Source organism: Mustela putorius, unplaced genomic scaffold (assembly GCF_011764305.1).
Source record: "Mustela putorius furo isolate JIRA1106 unplaced genomic scaffold, ASM1176430v1.1 tig00003850_pilon_pilon_pilon, whole genome shotgun sequence".
NCBI classification, from domain to species: Eukaryota; Metazoa; Chordata; class Mammalia; order Carnivora; family Mustelidae; genus Mustela; species Mustela putorius.
Window position 1 is genome coordinate 1,182,238 of NW_025422002.1, and position 21,160 is coordinate 1,203,397.

Below are 21,160 nucleotides of genomic sequence, written 5' to 3' on the forward strand. Positions count from 1 at the left end.
AAACTCAAGATAGGCTGTCTTTCTGCTTCCTGATGATTGTTTTAGTGGTGGATTTGACCATATGTGTATCAAATATGGAAAGTAATGTCCATTAAATGGAGCAAAAATGTTCTTTTAGAGGGAAAGAAAGTGATTTAAATTTTTAGATCCTCCTGGGATCTCATTAAAGTTCTCTTTCTTTAATAGATTGTGCAGCCTAATAGTTATCAGGAATCCTGCAGTGCACATGGCTGATAGGTTAGTTTACACAGGATTAATTGTGTAATTTTGTAGGCAACCAGCACAGTGAACATTGATTTTTGCATTAGTCCTGTGTGTTGTTTGTAAGAGAGATTCTGCTATTTTAAGGTGGTGTAACATTTCACTTTTTATTAATTATAATTTCTACCAACATGTTTTATGCCTGATATAATTTATTATAAAAGTTTTTCCTAATTTTTTTTCTAATTGCTATGTCCTTCAGAAACTTCATTAATTTTGAGCAGTGATGTGTAAAAAAGTGACAGGAGAAAATGCCTTTCACAGAACATTCTCTGACTGGCTAGTTTCCCCATGCCTTTGTCGATAAGTTGCCCAAACCTTTTCTTAGAATACAGAGGTAATTCAGTTGCATCTATTCCAGCTATACTGTGAATAATTAATGCAAGAAATAACCTGACAATATTACATTTCTCAAACCCCAAAATGTGAATGTCCAAAGGAGAGCAGGCTATTCAGAACAGAATCTAGTTTCTAGAATATGTAGATCTCTAGAGTCTCATATTTCCTGAAATATTTGTCCATATGGAAGGAATACAGAAAAGGGTTTTTTGCTTGAATTTTCCAGGTAATTAGGTCAGCTCTCAACTACAGTGTGTCCACTCTCTGTGGGTATAAAATGTCTATTGGGATTTCAGTGGGATCATTATAAGTAGGTTTAGAATATACTTTGTTATATTCTGTGCGCTTTTGAGAAAACAGAAAATGATGTTGATTAGGCCTTAATTTTTACACTTTTCTTGTCTCAAACTAGCAAATCAATTACTTGCCTGTGTCCCTCTTACTCCACCCCCCCCATTCGAGACTAAATTAGATAAAATGTTCCTCCCTTCATATCATTGTGGTTCCTCCAGTAAAAGGAGCTGAACACCTCTTAGCTTTTGCTGCTTTTGTTTTGTTTTGTTTTGCTTTGCTTTGGGCGGATCCTCCCCCTGCCGCCTTCTCCCCCCACCGTGAGTGTCTCAGCGTTATGAAGAGCCAACGGGAGCTATACAAAGTGAGTGCTTGAAATGTGTGCTGAGTGACCAACTGGCCCCTCCTGGAAGAACCCTGTTAAACACTTCCTTACCACAGCTTCAAAGAGGGGCTTGCTTCTGAAGGATCAAAGGATCTCTTGTATAATAAATTTGGAGCATTCACGATAAAATGAAGAGAATAACATGTCTTTTAAGCTCCTGTATGACTCCCGGATTATGTGGAGGGACTAAGGAAGTGGTGGTTCTCTCAGGCTTTTGTGTCACGTTAAGCAGAAATAGATGAAAGCAAAGCTTAAAACTGACAAAATCCCAAGTAGGGAAGCTCTGGTCCACAGCTCATTCACTGGGTCATAACAAACTATCGGCTGAGGATTTGAAAAAAATAAATAAGTAAATAAATTAAAAAAAAAAAAAAGGGAAGAAAAAAGAAAAGCAAGCAAGGAAGAAAAGATTTCCTTTCCTAGTGAAGGACTGAGTTTGCTTTGTGTCATTTTACACTGCGTGCCTTCTCAGAGTATGTACACCGCTTGTTTTTCTGACATGGGCATTAGGTCATGACGTTTCTGGGAAAGGACTGGAATTGGAATCACAAATACGGGTTCTACACTTAACCTTTGTCACTTGCTACGTGTGACGTTAAAGAAGTAACTTAACCTTCCTCATTTTTAAATGAATCTAGCAAATTAACACAAACTTGTTTCAAGGAGTAAATGAAAAAAAAATCTTTGTGAGAGTGTTATAAAATGTAAAGTCTCCTATTGTTTTAATATAGGTAGTTTGCAATAAAATTCGATTAAACAATTACAACAGATTTTAGCTCTCTGTTTTGAGGCCGAATAGTCACTTTTTACATTGAACTTTGTCTTGAGTAGTTTGAATAATGTTTGAAAACGTTGAAATTGTGTTCAATGTAGTGGATACATGAAGATGCGTGTGTGCTTCTGGAGAGGGTCCTAAGCTTTCTCCAGATTTTCAAATGCATCGGTGAGCCTCATGGGGTTAAGAACCCCTTAACTAGACAAATCATCACCACTTTCATTTCACATTAATTGGTAGTACTGGTACTATAGTTCTGGGTACCTGAAGAATGAGTTTAATGTATTGGTTTATATTTAATAAGAGTTTTTATCTACTGGAAATTCTGCTGGGGGAGAAAAATCAATGCAGATTGGAGATCTAAATTAACTTTCCCCAGTATTTCTTTAAAAATTGTTTTTGTTATTTCCCATAATTAAGACAGATTCTTTTTTCTTTCTTTCCTCACCACCACAGTCACTACCACCATCTATTCCTCTTTTTGCTTGAAATATGTAGAAAACTGCAGATGCACAATTTTATGGAAAACTGAAACAGATCTAGTCCACAGGTCAACTTTTACATCTTGTAAAGTAGGACTGCTTTAAATATGGTATTTTTCTAAATGTTGACTTTTAATATCTAAATCTTTTAATAATCTAGAGAACGTTTATGTTAATTGCAATTTTCAACTGACAGTGTATCTTTAGACTTTTTTTTTTTAAGATTTTATTTGTTTATTTGACAAGAGAGAGATCACAAATAGGCAGAGGCAGGCAAAGAGAGAGGGGGAAGCAGGCTCCCTTCTGAGCAGAGAGCCCCATGCGGGGCTCGATCCTCGGACCCTGAGATCATGTCCTGAGCCAAAAGGAGAGGCTTAACCTACTGAACCACCCAGGTGCCCCAATATCTTTAGCTTTTTTTCTTGTTCTCTATCACCCCAAATGTATCTCACTGTAAATGTGTTGGTGTAATCCTTAACTATACTTTCAACTTATCTAGCCCAATAAAAATTTTGTTGTAATAAATATTTATCAAAATATTGCAATTGATATTCTACCCTTAACATCATCGAAAATGTTTGGATCACCTTATATTTCTGATTGATTTGCTGATCACTTTTTGACTGGAGTAAAAAAAAACATGGTAACCTCTACTGGTTGTCATTAAGTTATGCTTAGAATTCACATATTCCTCTCTTTACTGAGAGTAGTTTGGCATCTACCACCTACTGCACTCATTGTGGAGGCACTGGGGAGTGATGGTCTTGGCTCATATACTGGCAGGTTGTTTCAAATTATTAATTTGGTCTTATGAATAACACTATTATGTTTGTATATGATTCCTCCTGCACACAGTTTCCTGGAGATCTTCCTACAGAGTCATTTTGATTTGATCCACATTAAAGATACTTTTAGAGTTGTCACTGAATTTGCATACTCTGTTCTGTATTACAATTAATAGGATTATTGTATTATGATAAAAGCTAAATAGTCTATTTAGACTATTTAGATTATTAGCCTCTAAATGTCTAAATGTCCTTCAGTTTTTAGATGTCCTATGACATCTCTTTATAGCAGTTTTCAACTTTTTAAAAGTGTATTTATATTTTAGTCATCTTTACACCCATCACGGGACTCAAACTCACAACACTAAGATGAAGAATTGCATATACTTCCAGCTGAGGCAGCCAGGTGCATTTAGATTTTCTTTTAGTTACTGAGTAACTTATTCATGCTCTGCTGATTAGCTATATATTTTCACAGTTTTACAAGTTAGATTTTGCACTTAGATTATTTTTACCCAACAAACTTTCCATTTGCTAGTGAGTGTATGTAAAACAATAATTATGTTAGACACTGCCTATTTTAAAAAAATTTTTATTTATTTATTTGACACAGAGAGAGAGAGAGAGAGAGCACCAGTAGGCAGAGAGGCAAGCAGAGAGAGAGGGGGAAGCAGGCTCCCTTCTGAGCAGAGAGCCCGATGCGGGGCTCGATCCCAGGACCCTGAGATCTTGACCTGAGCCAAAGGCAGAGCCTTAACCCACTGAGCCACCCAGGCGCCCAACATTACCTATTTTTAATTGAAAAATTGTTGTTGTTTTTTTTTTTTTTTAGCTTTACTGAGGTATAACTGACACCTAAGAATTGTGTATATTTAAAGCGTGCAACATGATTCTGTATACATATACAGAGCCAAATGATTACCGTAGTCAAGCTAATTGGCATATCCACAACTCACATAGTTACTGTGTATGAGGGTCAGTGGGGAAGGATCTACTCTCTTAGCAAATTTCAAGTATACAATAAAGTATTATTAACTGCAGTCCCCCTGCGGTATATTTAGCTCCCCAGAACTTAATCATTTTGTAACTGAACGTTTGTACCCTTTGACCAACATCTCTGTAAGTGCCACCACCCAAGTCCCTGGCAGCCAGCACTCTACTCTGTACTTCTCTAAGTTTGACTTTTTCAGATGACACAAGTCTAAATGAGATCATACAGCATTTTTCCCTTAGTGTCTGACTTATTTCCATAGCATAGCGTCCTCTGGGTTCATCCATGTTGTTGCAAATGGCAATAATTCCTTCTTTTTTATGGCTGAATCATATTTCTGTGTGTGTGTGTGTGACTGTTTCTTTATCTCTTCATCCAACAACAGATGCCTAGGTTGTTTATAGCTTGGTTATTGTGAATAATGCCTCAATTAACATAGGAATGCACATATTGCTTTGGCATACTGATTTCATTGACATTATCTCTGTTACGTGATTTACCATTTATAAAATTTTATTGCCACACTGTGCGGGTGGTGAGGCAGAGTTTTGGTAGCTCCAGTTTAAAAAAGGAAGATGCAGAAGTTCGTGGTGACTGTGACCTACTTAAGGGTACATCTAGTGAGTACCAGAGTGGGTGTCTGTGTTCCCTGTCATAGAACTTTATAACATGTCTAGAATTTTCTAAGCTGCTTTGCTCCCTTCTCTGCACAAAGACCTTCTCTGAAAAGAACCAAGGAGCACTTAAAATTCTTCCTCTAAGGTAAGGGCTGAACTTGACATCTTAGACAAAATCAATTCTGTAGCTTCTTTTTCTTTGCTTCCTAATGAATAAGACATCTAGTATCATTGCAACCTTGAGTTTATCGAAAATACAAACATATGAACCGGAGTTATCATCCTGATGCATAATTTGAACTTGTCATTTCTTTCGAAAAAGCCACAATGGTCTTCTGTTCCAAGATGTGGTTCTCTAAGCAAGACATCCAGAGTTCTTCACACCTTTATCACAATCCAACCTTTTAGCCTCGAAGTCTCTTTTATCTTCTCTTTGCCCTCATCTTCAGCCTCTCATACTTCATGGGTCTTGTTGACTATGCCCTGATTTCCTAAGCTTCTTAGTTTCCTCTCTGGTTAAACTACAGCAAGCACCGCCCCCACCCGAATTCCATTCTTTTCTTTATATCTTTATAAGCTGAGCCATTTACTTACCTAGCTCAAATAACTGTGCAGGTTTGGAGGGAAAAAATAAGGATTTTGATATCCTCTCTTGCTTATTTTGGTTAAAAAAATTCATGATCATTAAAAATTATTAAATTAGATCATCTTCAATCTCTCCTTGTCTCTTCCAGTGTTATTTCCCATGAAGCTATAGAATCATACTTTTTTTTTAAATTGGCAAAATTGAGCTCATACTTCTTATAAAATTTGGTAGTACTTTATTTCATCTAATTTTATAACATAAATTTCAGCTTTCAATATTCTTTGCAAACACAAGTTTTTAAAACTACAAAGTTGTCTAATAAGTCTTTTCTAGGTACTTATTATTTCTCTATTACTGAGCATTTAGGTTGTTACCAGATTTTATTGTTATAAATTACAGTGACTAAACATGATTTTACATTAATGTTTGAGCATATATCAATGTGTTTAAACTCAGGCTAGTTTTCTACTTGTGTGAAGATTGGCTTTAGCAGAACATAAAATGGTGTGTTAGGTTATTCAATCAGGTACATGTTTGTAATCTTATGTAGAGATATATAGTGTATGACTTTTCATATTTGTATGTATATAAATGTGTGTGTGTGTATAGCACTAGTCGAATATTGATAAATTAACTGGGGAAGGAATTTCACTTAGTAGTTTTTACCTTTGACAGATGATTTTTGTTATATATATGCATATGCGTATGTATCTATATATACATAGACAAGTATACACAGATACATATGAGTGTATATATGTGTATACATTAGTCTTTGTAGTTTATCAGATCTCTATAGTTGGGCCTTTTTTTTTTTTTTTTAAGATTTTTATTTCTTTATTTGACAGAGTGAGAGAGATCACAAGTAGGCAGAGAGGCAGGCAGAGAGAGAGGGGCAAGCAGACTCCCACTGAGCAGAGAGCCCAATGCGGGGCTCAATCCCAGAACCCTGGATCATGACCTGAGCTGAAGGCAAAGGCTTTAACCCTATGAGCCACCCAGGCACCCCCTGCTGGGCCTTTTTTACTCATAGTAAAGCCCCCCTAAAAAAGCAAAAAAATGCTAAAAACCTAACCCACAAGTTATCCACCTTAACCAATTGCCATCTCCTTCAAAGCCTTTCTCATATGACATTGTAGGTAAAAAAATGAGTTTCTCATGGATGGAATAGTAAAACCACTTGAAAATCGTTTGTCTCCTAAGGTTCCCTGTGGTGTGAGACCACTGCAGTATTGTTACTGTAGCTGTCGATACTAAAATACAGACAGTACTGAAAAATATTAGGACTGTATACGAAGTACAGAAACTTAGCCTTCTTTTGAGGAAGAGTTAGAGAGCATAGCCCTACGTGTGCTTTGGGGAAGATGAGAGGAAAGTGGGGATTCTAAGGTCCACGGGACAATGTGGCCATAACCGTGGAGGCCTGTCCAGGGTTGAAAGCTTTTTGAGCAAATACTCTGACCAAAGCAGCAGGTGGAATGGCTCAAGCGGGAAACTGGGAATAATATCATGGAATAGGATTTGTTTGGACAAGTTCTTATTTCAGAGACACAAGGCTCCATTCATGGGCGGGCCTTGACCACAGTGCCGGACACAAAGTAGTCAAGTAATAAATACTTGAATGAATGAACAAAGATGCCCTTATACGATGCTTTCAGATAGAAAATCCTAATAATAGCGATATTAATTCGTTTTCATACCTAATTGTGTCTCAAAGAGTTTCAGGCAGTTTTCATATGTACTTTAGTATGAATTTTAATGGCTGGGAATTCCATTGTTTAATCATGATTGAAAATATGGAAATAGGGACGCCTGGGTGGCTCAGCGGGTTAAAGTCTCTGCCTTCGGCTCAGGTCATGATCTCAGGGTCCTGGGATCAAGCCCCGCATCGGGCTCTCTGATCAGCAGGGAGCCTGCTTCCTTCTCTCTCTCTGCCTGCCTCTCTGCCTACTTGTGATCTCTGTCTGTCCAAAAAATGAATAAAATCTTAAAAAAAAAAGAGAATATGAAAATATGTGTGGTCACTAAATTTGCAGCCCTAAAGAGCAAGAACTGGTTTAAAAATGTTCTGATGCTGTGACAATACCTTTGGCAGTATTTAAGACTTAGCACACTTATAAAGCTGTATCCTGGAGAAATGGTTTTGTAATCGTAGGCAATCTGTAAATTCATTGTGCCTCATTGTCTTCTTATCTTTAACATGAGGAACTTAAAACCAAAAAGTGTCTACCTCATAGTGCTGTAAGAATAAACCGAATTCATACAATATAAAACAGAGCAGTGCCTGGCATACAGCAAGCCCCACATAAATGTAACCTATTATCATTACTAAATGAGCCTGACCTTGGTATTAGCTTGTCCGCTACCACCTGGTTTGATCAGGCTTTAGTCAAAAGGAGAGCTTTGGGGCACCTGGGTGGCTCAGTGGGTTAAGCCGCTGCCTTCGACTCGGGTCATGATCTCAGGGTCCTGGGATCGAGTCCCGCATGGGGCTCTCCGCTCAGCGGGGAGCCTGCTTCCTCCTCTCTCTCTGCCTGCCTCTCTGCCTACTTGGGATCTCTCTCTGTCAAATAAATAAATAAAATCTTAAAAAAAAAAAAAAAGGAGAGCTTTGCTTTTCTGATCTGTTAGATCATCATCCGATACGTTTTGGATCATATACAAAAGCAAGGTGGTCCTCAGTCAGTCGTGTTGAGAATTGCAGATTTGTTATGGACATTTGTACTTCCTGGGGAGACAGTCTACAGTTACATTAGGAAGTAATATAAAATCAGAGCTAGATCCTGTTTGAGATCTAAAAGATTATCTATTTAATTTATTCTTAACATAAAACATTGACCTTTTTGCTTACTACTTTCAAAACCATTTCAAACACAATTTCATTTGATGTAGCCCAGTTGACAGAATAGAGAAAATGGAGAATATTCCTCCCTATCACACAGCAAGGTGATAAACAGGGGAGGAGCAGGTGCATAAGAGGGGCTCTAGCCTCTGGTAGGTGGGGCTTTTAAGTTGTACGATTTGGAAAAACAACAGCTTCTCTCTTGGTGTCATGGGGGTCTAGTCCAAGCTTTGTAGTTAGACTAGGTAATGTGGTGGAATCTTGCCTCTCCAGGGTTGGAAGGGTACTCATGTTTGGAAGACTAGAGATGGTACCATGAGGAGCCAGTGCCTTTTAGATGTGGCCTGTGGCCTCAGGACCTGCTCTACCACTGGTATTTTGCTATAACAAACTGCCATAAACTCCTATGAGAAATCTTCCTCTCTGAGAAGGATTCCTGTAGGGGATCCTGTAGGGGATTAGTCACGTTGATCCTCACCTCTTGGAATAAATCCTCCCACAGTTGATTGCAGAGAAAATGAGGAGTTGCATAATTTTCCCAAGGTGACACAGCTAGGAAGTGGCTGAGCTCATTCATTCAAAAAAGTATTTATTGATCACGGCTGTGTGCTGCACACTGGGACTGGCTCAAAACTCCGAAGTTCTGGCGTGTAATTGATAGCATTGGTCAGATTCAGGTCCTTCTAAGAGGTCAGCCATCCATAGAGAAGGGAAGGGTTCTTGAGAGGTATATTGGTTCTCCATGATATTCTCAAATGGCAGAGTCTCAAATACTCTTAAAGTAGGGTATAAACCCTGCTCTCTGTTTTTTTTTTTTTTTTTTAAGATTTTATTTATTTATTTGACAGAGATCACAAGTAGGCAGAGAGGCAGGCAGAGAGAGAAAGAAGGGGAAGCATTCTCCCTGCTAAGCAGAGAGCCCGATGTAAGGCTCGATCCCAGGACCCTGAGATCATGACCTGAGCTGAAGGCAGAGGCTTACTCCACTGAGCCACCCAGGTGCCCCAACCCTGCTCTCTATTAATAAACTCTGAGTTCACTTGCCAAAAATAGGTCTCAACCTTTCCGGAAGCTAGGTATTTCTTTGACATTTATGACCTGTCATGGTAATAGAATTCTATTGTATATGATTTACTCTCCATTTATTTCTGAGGGAATCTCTCCTCCTTTAAGTTATGAAAGTCCAAGGTCGTAGAAAACTTAGTCATATTCACCTCATCTGTATCTTTCAAGATTTTATTCATTTTGATCTATCTGTTTTGTGTATTCATCTTTCCACCATTTGGGTTTCTAATCATTTAGTCTTCTCTTGTATAAACATTGATGACCCCACCTTCTCTAATATATTATTTGCCCTACTCTTTCAGCTCCATTTTCAGAGCGATTTTTTCCTGTAATTGCAAGCTCTCTCTTTTTCTTTTTTTTAAAGATTTATTTATTTATTTGAGAAAGAGAGAGCTCAAGCACACATGAGCAGGAGAGGGGCAGAGAGAGAATCTCAAGCAGACTCCCCACTGAGCATAGAGCCCAACACAGGGCCCCATGCCAGGACCCTGCGATCACCACCTGAACCAAAATCAAGAGTTGGCTGCTTAACCGACTGAGTCACCCAGGCACTCCTTCACTGCAGTCATAAACTTTTAAGGCAAAAAGAAACTGTAAAAAATAATTGTCAGCATTCTCATGTTGTAAATGAGGCTACTGAGACCTAAATTGGTTAAGAAACTTGCTATTAATAAGCAGTGTTAATGATAGAGCTAGCAATAAAATTCACATGGTCTTCTGACTTGCCCTGGAATATACTTTGCAAATTTCTCTACATGATGCTTTAGCCTCCTTATGATAGATAAATGTATGACTTCAAAAAGTATATATTTTTTATTTATTTAAAAACATAAAAAAAATAACTACCATGTAGTCCTTTTCTCAAACTCAAGGTATATTACATGAATGGTGGAATAAGGAAGTCAGGCTAGTGTAGATAAAGCCATGAGCTTCCAGTTACATGGACAGCTTCCCATCATGACTGTGACACTTGCTCCCATCATGACCTTGTACAGGCTCCCTAATCTATTTGAATACAGTGCATCTTCTATAAAATTAGAGTCAGTTGTACCTAATTTCGAGGGCACTTGTGAATAACAGATAAATTATTTAGTACAACATGCAACACAAAGTATGTTTTCAATTAGTGATAGAAGAAAAATCATATATAACCCTTAGCAGGGGATCAGTATTGTTTTGAGTAAACACATGCTGAAATAGTGATCAGAACTATCAGGGTTATTTTCTTTCAGAGTATTCCTTAAAATATATTCATAGGAACAAACTCAATATTTTTTCTCCAAGTTTTTATTTAAATTCTAGTTAGTTAATATATAGCACAAAATTTAGCATTTTCATATTGCTTGTATAAGGATTTGCTTATAAATCATTGTCCAAAACAACTTTTGCTGATGATTTAGTTTTTATTTTATTGTGCATCATTTTATGTTAAGGATACTGAAGAATTTCTGTTGTCTGCTCATTTTTACTGTACTATCGGCTTATATTCTAAGGAATATTATATGCATTGTATGTCATTTTCTTTCTAAAAGATACTATATTCATTCAAAAGAATCAAATTGAGCATCTTGGTACACATTTTGAGCATATGGACTTCAACTATTTGAATCAAGAGCTCATTCCTGCCAGGTACATGCTTGTTGTTGAGAGAATGAGAGGTGTGTTCAATCCCTATTTTTTAAGAATATTGACCCAAATATTGACTGAAAGCTGAGGTGCTCTCAGTATGTTTAAAATCCCTAAATCATCTCCAGTGTTTTGAAGATTAGTTGAGATTAGGTATATTTTTAAAATAAAGTAAAATGAAAACAGAAAGAAATAGCCACTCTTGATTCCAAATACATACATACACTGTACACATGCACACACACACCACAAACATACAGAATAGGTATTTTCATTCAGTGTACATTTATTAAGCAACCGATATTTGACACTATGACAGCCACTGTGCTTGAGTACTAGGGAGGCAAAAATTAAAGAGTCGCCCCCACCCCCAACCGGGCTTAAAGAACTCACAAGCTTGAAAAACATTGTTGAAGAAATCCTTTTCTGTCTTACGAGAATAAGACCTGTAACTGCTCGCACATGTGGCTTATAGAGCATTTACCAAGGCTCCTGGGTCACCATTTGAGGCACTGTGGTTTCCTCCCATTGACTGAGTTTCTGCGATGTCTGATCAAGTGATTCTCCCAGCCTCCTTGACTGCCTCTGGGTGGTTACAGGGATCTGTGCTGCCTCTCTGGTTACTGCCCTTCTAGATCCCTGCCCTGAACTAAGCCTTTTTCTACAAGCTAGTCCTTATCTTTCAAACCTGTCCTGCAAGATAGATACCGTTTTCCCTTATTTACTTATAAGACCATTGACATTCCAAGAGGTTATGTCATTAGCCTGAAGTCACACAGGGAGTAAGGACACGCTCACTTTATTTTCAGCTTCTCTGTCTCTTTTTTCTGTATGTTACAGTGTCCCTTTTGAAAGGCACAGTGGCAGTAGGGTGGTGACCCCTCCCCTAATGGTGTTGTGACAGTCAGTCATATATCCGTGACTGTCAGATTGAGTGAGTTAGTGCTATTTTTTTTTTTTTTTGGTATGTGTAGCTTTCATACATTCAATCATTAATTCACCCAAAATGTATTTATTAAGCTTCATTATGGGGCCAGGCAGTGACCCTGGGGTTACAGTAATAGTACAAATGTGCTTTCACTGAACTCAAAATTTATTGTGTAAAATACAGAGTGAAAACTAGCAAGAATATTATGACAACCGTTTGGTCCTTAATTTTGTCTAGAATGCCATTGCAATTTACAAATAATATGTTATAAATTCAGTAAGTGAAGAGAATTCACCTTAAAAATATGCTAGCAAGGTGCCATGTAGAAAAGTGATATATTATCTCCAAATAATTCTTATGTAGCCAACTTTTCCTCCAGGATTGGAAGAGATCACCACTTCTTTCACTAAGCCCCTGATGAAGTCATTGCTTGGCTTCCAGGGGCCACATTGTGTGGAAAACACTATTTTCAAATACTAAATAACCCCAGCAGTAAGATGTCTGTATTAGGAAGGCTTGAGGACCTGAGTTTACCTGATTCAGAGCTGTTACCACAAGTGTGCTATTCACTGAGTAGACCAACCTCATCCACTTTCCCACTTTTTTTTTTTTTAATTTTTTAAAAAAGATTTTATTCATTTACTTGAGAGAGAGAGAAAGTGAGAGAGAGGCGCAGGAAGGGTCAGAGGGAGAAGAAGACCACCACTGAGTGGGGAGCCCGGTGTGGGCCTTGATCCTGGGACTCCAGGATCATGACCTGAGCCGAAGGCAGTCGCTTAACCAACTGAGCCACCCAGGTGCCCCCACCTTCCCACCTTGAATGCCTTTTGCTGTTGAGGAAGTTCCATTTCTCTCTCTAGTGTGCTTTTTCTTTCTTTCCGAGTTTTGTTTCCTTAAGTGAGTGCAGTTTAATTTGATATACCTGCACTGTGTATTTATGTATTTTTTTCATTTATGCTTTTTTCTTCCCTCAGTAAAAAAGCAAGCAACCAAAAAGGGCCAAAAGACCTATTTTGCTTTAATATACTTCAAAATTCTTTAGATTTTTCCCATCAGTTTTTCTATTTTTTCCCCCCTTTGCATTTGGTAGGTATATTTATTCAAATCTCTTGAGTAGAGGAAACTTAGGGACTTTGGAAAAAGAAACAAACAACTATTTGCTAAGAGTAGAAAATAAGATATTGCTATCTATCAATGATGGTGGGAGAAAGGAAGAAGTCTTGTAGATTAAATAAATTCAAAGAATTATATATCCTGATAAATACCATAAAAGTAAAATGAGAAAGACTTTTTCTTAGACTACTGTATGGTTGTGTGTGTGTACATACTCTTATCACTTAAACTGGTTGAGCCTATACCTCCAATATATGCATATCCCAACTGTCCAGACACAGAGTATGCTAAATATTACTACAAGAAAACAGAAAAGGAAACAAGAATTAGAAGTGAGATAAAATGATTTTAAAATAGCATGTACACTCATAGATGTATATATAATTATTTTAATGTCAACATAAAGGTTTTAATATATGTTATAATTTAAAATATATGTATGTGTACACACACACACACACACACACATATATAAAAGTGTTGCATTCTAAAGGATTGTCTGTGTACCCCATTTTAGAGATCATATACCTATAACATAAAATAATGCAAGACCTAATAATAAGAGATAATCCTTCATATTCACCAATGCCGCACTCGCGCGCGCGTGCGCACACTCCCCCCCACACACACACATACACACACAAACGGTGACGGGATTAGTTACAAACAACTTATATCCATGATTAATGGGAATGCTTTCTCAACCCAAGTCGAATGAAGCAGATGAGAGCTCAGCAGGCATATGCTGTTGCTGTGAGCATACAAATAAGTCTGATCAGCAGCTACAGTCTTCATGCCTAATGCCAAACAACAGTCTTGAAAATGCTCAGTGAGAGGATGGCTAATTCAGCACAGGCACTGATCCCTGTTGTCATGGGTGTCCCCGAGAGTGTTAAGAAGGTGGGAGCCATTGGGAAAAGCCCCCCTGCAGTGGCTGTATGACATGGATGGGTTTTGGAGAGACTTCTCAGAGAGATTTAATATTGGACCTATAAACATGGCCCCCTGGCTATACAAATACCCACGTGTGACTTACCTTATCCCTGGGATAGATAGAGGACGTTCTACATCACATCATTTAAGTTCAGCCTCATTTAGTGAGGCAGGACGTCAGCAGATCCCATTCATAACCAACATGGGGAAATACTTCGTTTCTTCCTTTCTCTTTTGAGTGATGGCTGTAACAAGATGCTGGGCACAACAAAATGGTGGCGATTTTCTGTGCTCCTCCAGTAAGGTCAAACTCTTCTGTTAGCCTGTAGAACTCAATAAACGCAGTAATACTCTAGCAATGTGTGCCATGGACACACTGACTAGGAGCCATAGTAAATATTGTTTTATGCATTGTTAGTGTTCTGTAAACAAATCTCTGTATTACAATAATGCAAATAATAATGGTGTCAAAAGTAGGCCTAAAGGCTTTGCAATGAGGTCACTAAACCAAAGTAGACAGGGCACAGTCTGTGCAGTGTGTCACTTGGTCAGTTGGACAGCATTCGGGACTATTCTTACACTTGCCAGGGTAGAATTTGTTTTTCAGTGTATTGGTGTGAAGTTCTCTGTGAAGGATTACAATCTGTTTATAACTTTTTGGCAACAGCTTTTGGATTAAGGCCAAAGATACTGTCAAATAATGCAAAGAAAGGGAATTGAGTTGCTTGGATATTTTAACCATTCTTCTCTTTTGTAGAGCCAAAAATATTGTAGTTTTATAATTATCTTTAATTAGTAATTTCTACCAGAATGTGTTAGAATTACTGGATAGAATTTAGCTCTTCTGAATGATGCTCGTTAAGTTATGACAACTGGTATGCAAAACCAGTTCTTTGACTTTTTTGACTGTCCTTATGCTCAACAGAACGGCATCTGAAAAAAGGCTTATAAGCAATCTTTTAGGGATTGAGAGCCAATCCTCAAATCATCCAGGAATTAACAGTAAACGGACTGTGTGTATTGGTTGAAACACTTCTCTTATTCCCTATGTCGATTTTTTAAAGAGATGGGGGCCTTGGAATTAGCACACCTGGGTGAGAGCTGGTCTCTTGAATTGAAGGCTTATGTTAACTGTGTGATTCATTGAGTTCTGGTCTTGGAGAGAGCTTCCTGAGAGAGCACTCTTCGTTTTAGGCTCTACTGTTCTATGTTGACACATTGGTTACAGCCTCAGACAAAAGCAAGTGGCTATTACGAAGAACAGGTCATGGAGGAGTGCCAAGTAGAAACTCCTGTATACTGTGGCCTGTTGCAAAATACTTGAATTTGTGAGAGAAGACATGTCAATAACTTTTTCAATGAGAAGTGTAATTATGTGGCTGTTTTCTGCATCTCTGTCCTCTCTGCTTCATTCATTCATAGATAAGAATCTGTAGGATGTCTTTTTATAGCACCAGAATGGTGTTATTGTTCAGGCATTTGGGAATTTTTGGGGGGGGGTGGAGAGAACGAAAAATTAAACCAATATTTTTTTAACTGAGAAAAGATAAACATGAATTTAAAAGTGTTTTAAAAAATTTTTTTGAAGGAATTTATTTATTTTGGAAAGAGACAGAGCGTGGGTGTGTGCAAGTGGCGGGGGGTGCAGGGAGGAGAGGGAGAGAGAATCCTCAAGCGGATTCCCAGCTGAGCGTGGACCCCTATACAGGGCTCCGTCCCAGGACCCTGAGATCATGACCTGAGTCAAAATCAAGAGTCAGCCACTTAACTGACTGAGCTACCCAGGAGCCCCTAAAAGTGGTCTTTTTTTTTTTTTTTTTGGTGGAAATTATCTCCATAATTACAACTTTCAAATCTATCTCTAGGTGTTCTAAAACTGCAAACAATGACCCTGTCTTAATACTGCAGACATACCCTAGTGCAACTAAGGGGAACTTAACTTACCGGTAAGGATGTTTTTCTTAATTATTTGCTTTATGCATTTTTGAATGCATTTAAGTATTGCAAAGCATGATAGAAGAGTGTAGCCAGAGGGAGGGACAGAGGGTATGGACAGGTATACAACATGTGAGGATGGTGGTGGTTGTTGTTAAGGTTCATTAAAATGCTGGCTTATTTTTGAAAGGGCAAAATCCTTAACTAAAAGTTATTTTTCAGTGAGCTGACCTCTTGGCATATTTGAAGGTTAAATCCTGGTATTTACCTAAACATAATTTTTTATAGAAAATGAATTTCAGGGGTGCCTGGGTGGCACAGTGGGTTAAAACTTCTGCTTTCAGCTCAGGTCATGATCTCAGGGTCCTGGGATCGAGCCCCTCATCGGGCTCTCTGCTTAGCAGGGAGTCTGCTTCCTCCTCTCTCTCTGCCTGCCTCTCTGCCTACTTGTGATCTCTGTCAAATAAATAAATAAAATCTTTAAAAAAAAAAAAAGAAAGAAAATGAATTTCACCATTGGGATCTGAGAAGGTCAGCTTCTTAGGAGGCTTGAAGTTTTAGTTAGAAAACTTGTATTTTCATCGGTCAAACAGAGCTTACCCCTTCATGGTCCAAAGGGCTTTCGGCTTTAGTAACTGTCCCTTGGATTTGGATCAATGTGAAATCTGACCTGAATCCTCCTTTGGAGTTTTTTTTTTGTTTGTTTTTCCCAAATTCTTTGTGCAGTACCAGGCTGAATTGTAACTAATTTCAAAGAGTTTGGAAGAGTGAGAAGAATCCACTTTCCAAGGCCAGACAAACAATGATGTGGTTATAGGGAAGCTATTTCAGCCCTTTTAAACCTCCATTTCTAGTTCATAAAACTGAAATAATAATAATTATAATTGCGTATAGATACAGGTTAAGTTGGATTATTTTGGTAACACTTAGTAGCAGTGTGGTTAGTCCATAATATTGTTTGGTAAATGTCAATAATTAGTATCATTACGAGTTTTTAAAGACAAAGTGATTAAAGAAAAAAAAAGGTAATTTTTTTCCCAAATGACATGAATGAAAGAATAATATTCTTATTTTCTTGAGAACGCACATCATTACTGATAGACTGCATACTCCTGAAGAATTAAGATATTATCTGGTGTATACAGAATCTTTCTATATGCTGGTTGTAAACTAGGATCTTATTAACTATGAAGTAATGAAGAAGCAGGTGAAAATAATGTGGAAACAGATGAAAACACCTTGACTCTGAGTCCGTGTTAGCATACTTATTGCCTGGTAACCAGGAGGAGCTTTCCAAATGAATGGAGGGCTACTCCAAGAATAAGTCTATGAGGGAACTCTCTGTGTGTGTGCTTTGAATAAATATGGTCTCTTTGTCTCATGCACTGGAGTGGTTTTGTCCTTCCACTATATTTAGATCCTTCCTTTGGGTCTGGCTCCAAGAGGGCTACCCTGCACGGGGTTTCCAATTCTGTTTGATCTGCAGGTCTACTAGATGATTAAAAAGCATTTCCAATATACACTCATATTCTTGGAGAAAACCTTTCTTGAAATCTGATTAATCAGATCTTTTGATGATGATTGGTAATGAGGGGTACATTGTTGTGTTAAAAACAATATATGATCTCATCCTAAATAAATTTCTAATTCACAAGAAACCTACATAAGTCTTTTCAGAAATTAAAGGATGAAATATAATGTCTAGGGCATAAATTTTTTTAAAAAGTTGTTATACTACTACTATGAGAAATCTTAATTGTGGTTGTGTCATGATGTATTAATAATTGTGTCTTTTGACATCATGAAAATGGATGGCAACCTGCAAAACATCTGTTTACTCTTAACAGTTCACTCCTTATTTTATTGAAATACATTTGTTTTCCTGTGTTTTTCTTGATGACTGGTCAGATTATTACTTAGTTCTACAAAATCAGTTCTCTTGCCATCAGTTTTCTTTGGGATGTTTGAGAAATTCAGCTTTTGTATTTTCCAGGAAACGTTTATGGAGTGGTAGTCCTTGGACATCTCCTTTCCCCTTCCACACACATTCAAGCATCAATTTTCTTCTGAAAATTTTTCATTTGGAGTTTTCTCCTCCCTTCCAAAGAGCCTCTCAAAAATTAAAAAAAAAAAAAAAGTGAAATGATTTCCAGGGCTCTTATTAGACTGTGATATATGAATATGAATTTTGTCCTTTTTGTTGTTTTTCAACACCCAGATTTATTTGAATTTGTTCACAGCACAATCTACAATTTAAGTGTTAGAAATTTTATGAGTTTGAATTTGTGCATAGCAGATTAAGTTCACCTATGCATTTCAGTTGTATCTATATATAATTTATCCAAAGATAATATTATCCATACATCTTAACAGAAGGCTTAAGCAGTTGAATGACAGAGACTGTATTTTTGTAGCAGAAGGTCACACAAAAAATATGGGCTTTGTTAAATATGGTGTTGTCACCTTGGGTCACCTGCTGAGACTGGTTGATGGTGCTTATCTCTACATACTGCTCCTCCCACTGATTTATGGGCTCTGGTGGGTTCTATTATATCAGAGACTAAGCTGCATACCCTAGGAGATAAGAGAGAGAGTAGTGTTTTAATTTGTCTTAGCAAAGTGCTATTATGTGAGAGAAGATTATAGCTGCCTCCCCTTGCTGGCTTGTGAAATTTTCATAAAGGTGTTGATTATTTTCCAGTGGCATCCAGATCCACTGTCAGAGACCACTCACATGTTTAGTTATGTCAGGGCTTGGCTCCTACACTCTGGAGAGGACAAGATATAACAACCTTTCATTTTTGAAATGTTCTCAGTGCAGTGTGCTGTAGACACTGCATATGGTGGTGAATTATCTGTCGGCTTGACGGGGGCTAAGGGATTCCCAGACGGCTGGTACAACATTATTTTTGGGTGTGTCTGTGAGTCGGTTTCCACAGGACATTAGCCTTTTGAATTGGTAGGCTGAATAAAGATCTCCCTCACCAATTTGAGTGGTCACCCTCCAATTCATTGAGGACCTGAGTAGAACAAAAAGGCGGAAGAAGCGTGAATTTGTTCTCTGAGCCGGGTTGCCCCTCTTCTGCCCTGTCTTGGTTCTTGAGCCTTTGGAATCATATTGAATTGCACCACTGGCTTTGCTGGTTTGCTAGCTTGTAGACAACAGATCATGAGATTTCTCAGCTTCCATAATATCATGTGAGCCAATTCCTTTATATAATAAATTTCTTTTTATCTATCTATCTGTATGTCCTGTTTGTCATGTTTCTCTGGAGAACCCTATTATCCTGCACAAATGCAAATCAATTGGCTGATCCTACCTCTGTCTTGTTTTAATTGTGTTTATATGCCCTCAGCTCAGTTGCAATTAACTGTTTACATATTTGTCTTATGAATATGTTTTTGAGGGCAGTGTCCAGTTCAAATACATATTTGCATTGTTAACCCTGAACATTGAACCCAGCATATACTAGATGCTTTATAAAGATGGGGGCAGAAAGAAAGGAGAGGAAGAATGAAGGGAGGGGAACATTATCCTGATGGATTGGTCCTGGGACATCTTTTTTTTTTTTTAATTGCTTTAAAAAATGTTTTGTTTACATTTTATTTTATTTACATTCAATTAATTAACATATATGTATTAGTTTCAGAGATAGGGTTCAGTGATTCATCAGTTGTATATGATGCCCATTACATCACATGCCCTACTTAATGCCCACAACCCAGTTGCCCAATTTCCCCATCCTTCTCCCCTCCAGGAACACTCAGTTTGTTTCCTGTGATTGGGTCTCTTTTGGTTTGTCTCCCTCTTTGATTTCATCTTGTTTTATTTTTCCCTCTCTTCCTCTATGATCCTCTGTTTTGTTTCTTAAATTCTACATAATGTAATTGTCTTTCTCTGACTTATTTCAATTAGCATAATACCCTCTAGTTCCATCCACATTGTTGCAAATGGTTTGCAAATGGTATAAGATTTCATTTTTTTAAAGGCTGAGTAATGTTCCTGTGTGTGTGTTTGTGTGTGCTTATACATACTTATACATACCACTGCTTTACCCATTCATCTGTGGGTGGACATCTGGGCTCTTTCTGTAGTTGGACTATTGTGGACATTGCTGCTATAAACATTGGGGGGTGGTGCTCTTTTGGATCATTACATTTGTATCTTTTGGTAAATACCCAGTAGTGCAATTGCTGGATCATAAGGTAGCTCTATTTTTAACTTTATGAGGAACCTCTATGCTATTTTCCAGAGCGGTTATACCAGCTTGCATTCCTGTTAGGAGTGTAGGAAGGGTTCCCCTTTCTCCACATCCTCACCAACATTCATAGTCTCCTGTCTTGTTACTTTTAGTTACTTTGACCCATGTGAGGTGGTATCTCATTGTGATTTTGATTGATTTGTAGTTCCCTGATGCTGATTGATGTTGAACAGTTTTTCATGTGTCTGTTGGCCATTTGTATGTCTTCTTTGGAGAAATGTCTGTTCATGTCTTCTGCCCATTTCTTGACTGGATTATTTGGTTTTGAGTGTTGAGTTTGGTAAGTTCTTTATAGATTTTTGATACTAACCCTTTATTTGATAACACATTACAAATTATCTTCTCCCATTCTGTCAGTTTTCTTTTATTTTTATTGACTGTTTACTCACTGTGCAAATGCTTTTTATCTAGATGAAATCCCAGGAGCTCATTTTTGCTTTTGTTTCCATTGCCTTCGGAGATGTGTCTAGCCAGAAGTTGCTGTGGCTGAGGTCAAAGAGGTTGCTGCTTGTGTTCTCTTCTAGGATTTTGATGAATTCCTGTCTCACATTTAGGTCTTTTTATCCTTTTTGAATTTATTTTTGTGTATGGTTTAAGGAAATGGTCCAGTTATAATCTTCTTTTTCTTCTTTTTTAGGATTTTATTTATTTATTTGACAGACAGAGATCACAAGTAGGCAGAGAGGCAGGCAGAGAGATGGGGGGGAAGCAGGCTCCCTGCTGATCAGAGAGCCTGAAGTGGGGCTCAATCCCAGGACCCTGGGATCATGACCTGAGCCACCCAGGCGCCCCCAGTTTTATTCTTCTGCATCTGGCTGCCTTGGGCACCTTCTATGCTAAATTCCAGGCTTGCTTTTCTAGGTTCTATAATGTAGACAATCTTCTTAGGAGTTTCTAGTCTCAGACTTGGTTTCTGATAAATTTTAATGTTCCCTTAAGTCTCC

The 21,160-nt window shown here is 37.9% G+C and overlaps 1 protein-coding gene across 13 annotated transcripts in view; it reads left to right on the top strand.

Annotated features, from left to right (window-relative positions):
* Positions 1–21,160, top strand: part of CHL1 (cell adhesion molecule L1 like) — a 217,834-nt gene that overhangs the window by 32,286 nt on the left and 164,388 nt on the right. Inside the window, exon 2 of one of the 13 annotated variants that reach the window (XM_013053873.2) lies at positions 15,885–15,965. The exons of the other annotated variants lie outside the window; for them this stretch is intronic. The gene's annotated coding sequence lies outside the window, so the exon portion shown is untranslated. The remainder of the gene's footprint in view (positions 1–15,884; positions 15,966–21,160) is intronic. 13 annotated transcript variants of the gene reach the window in all.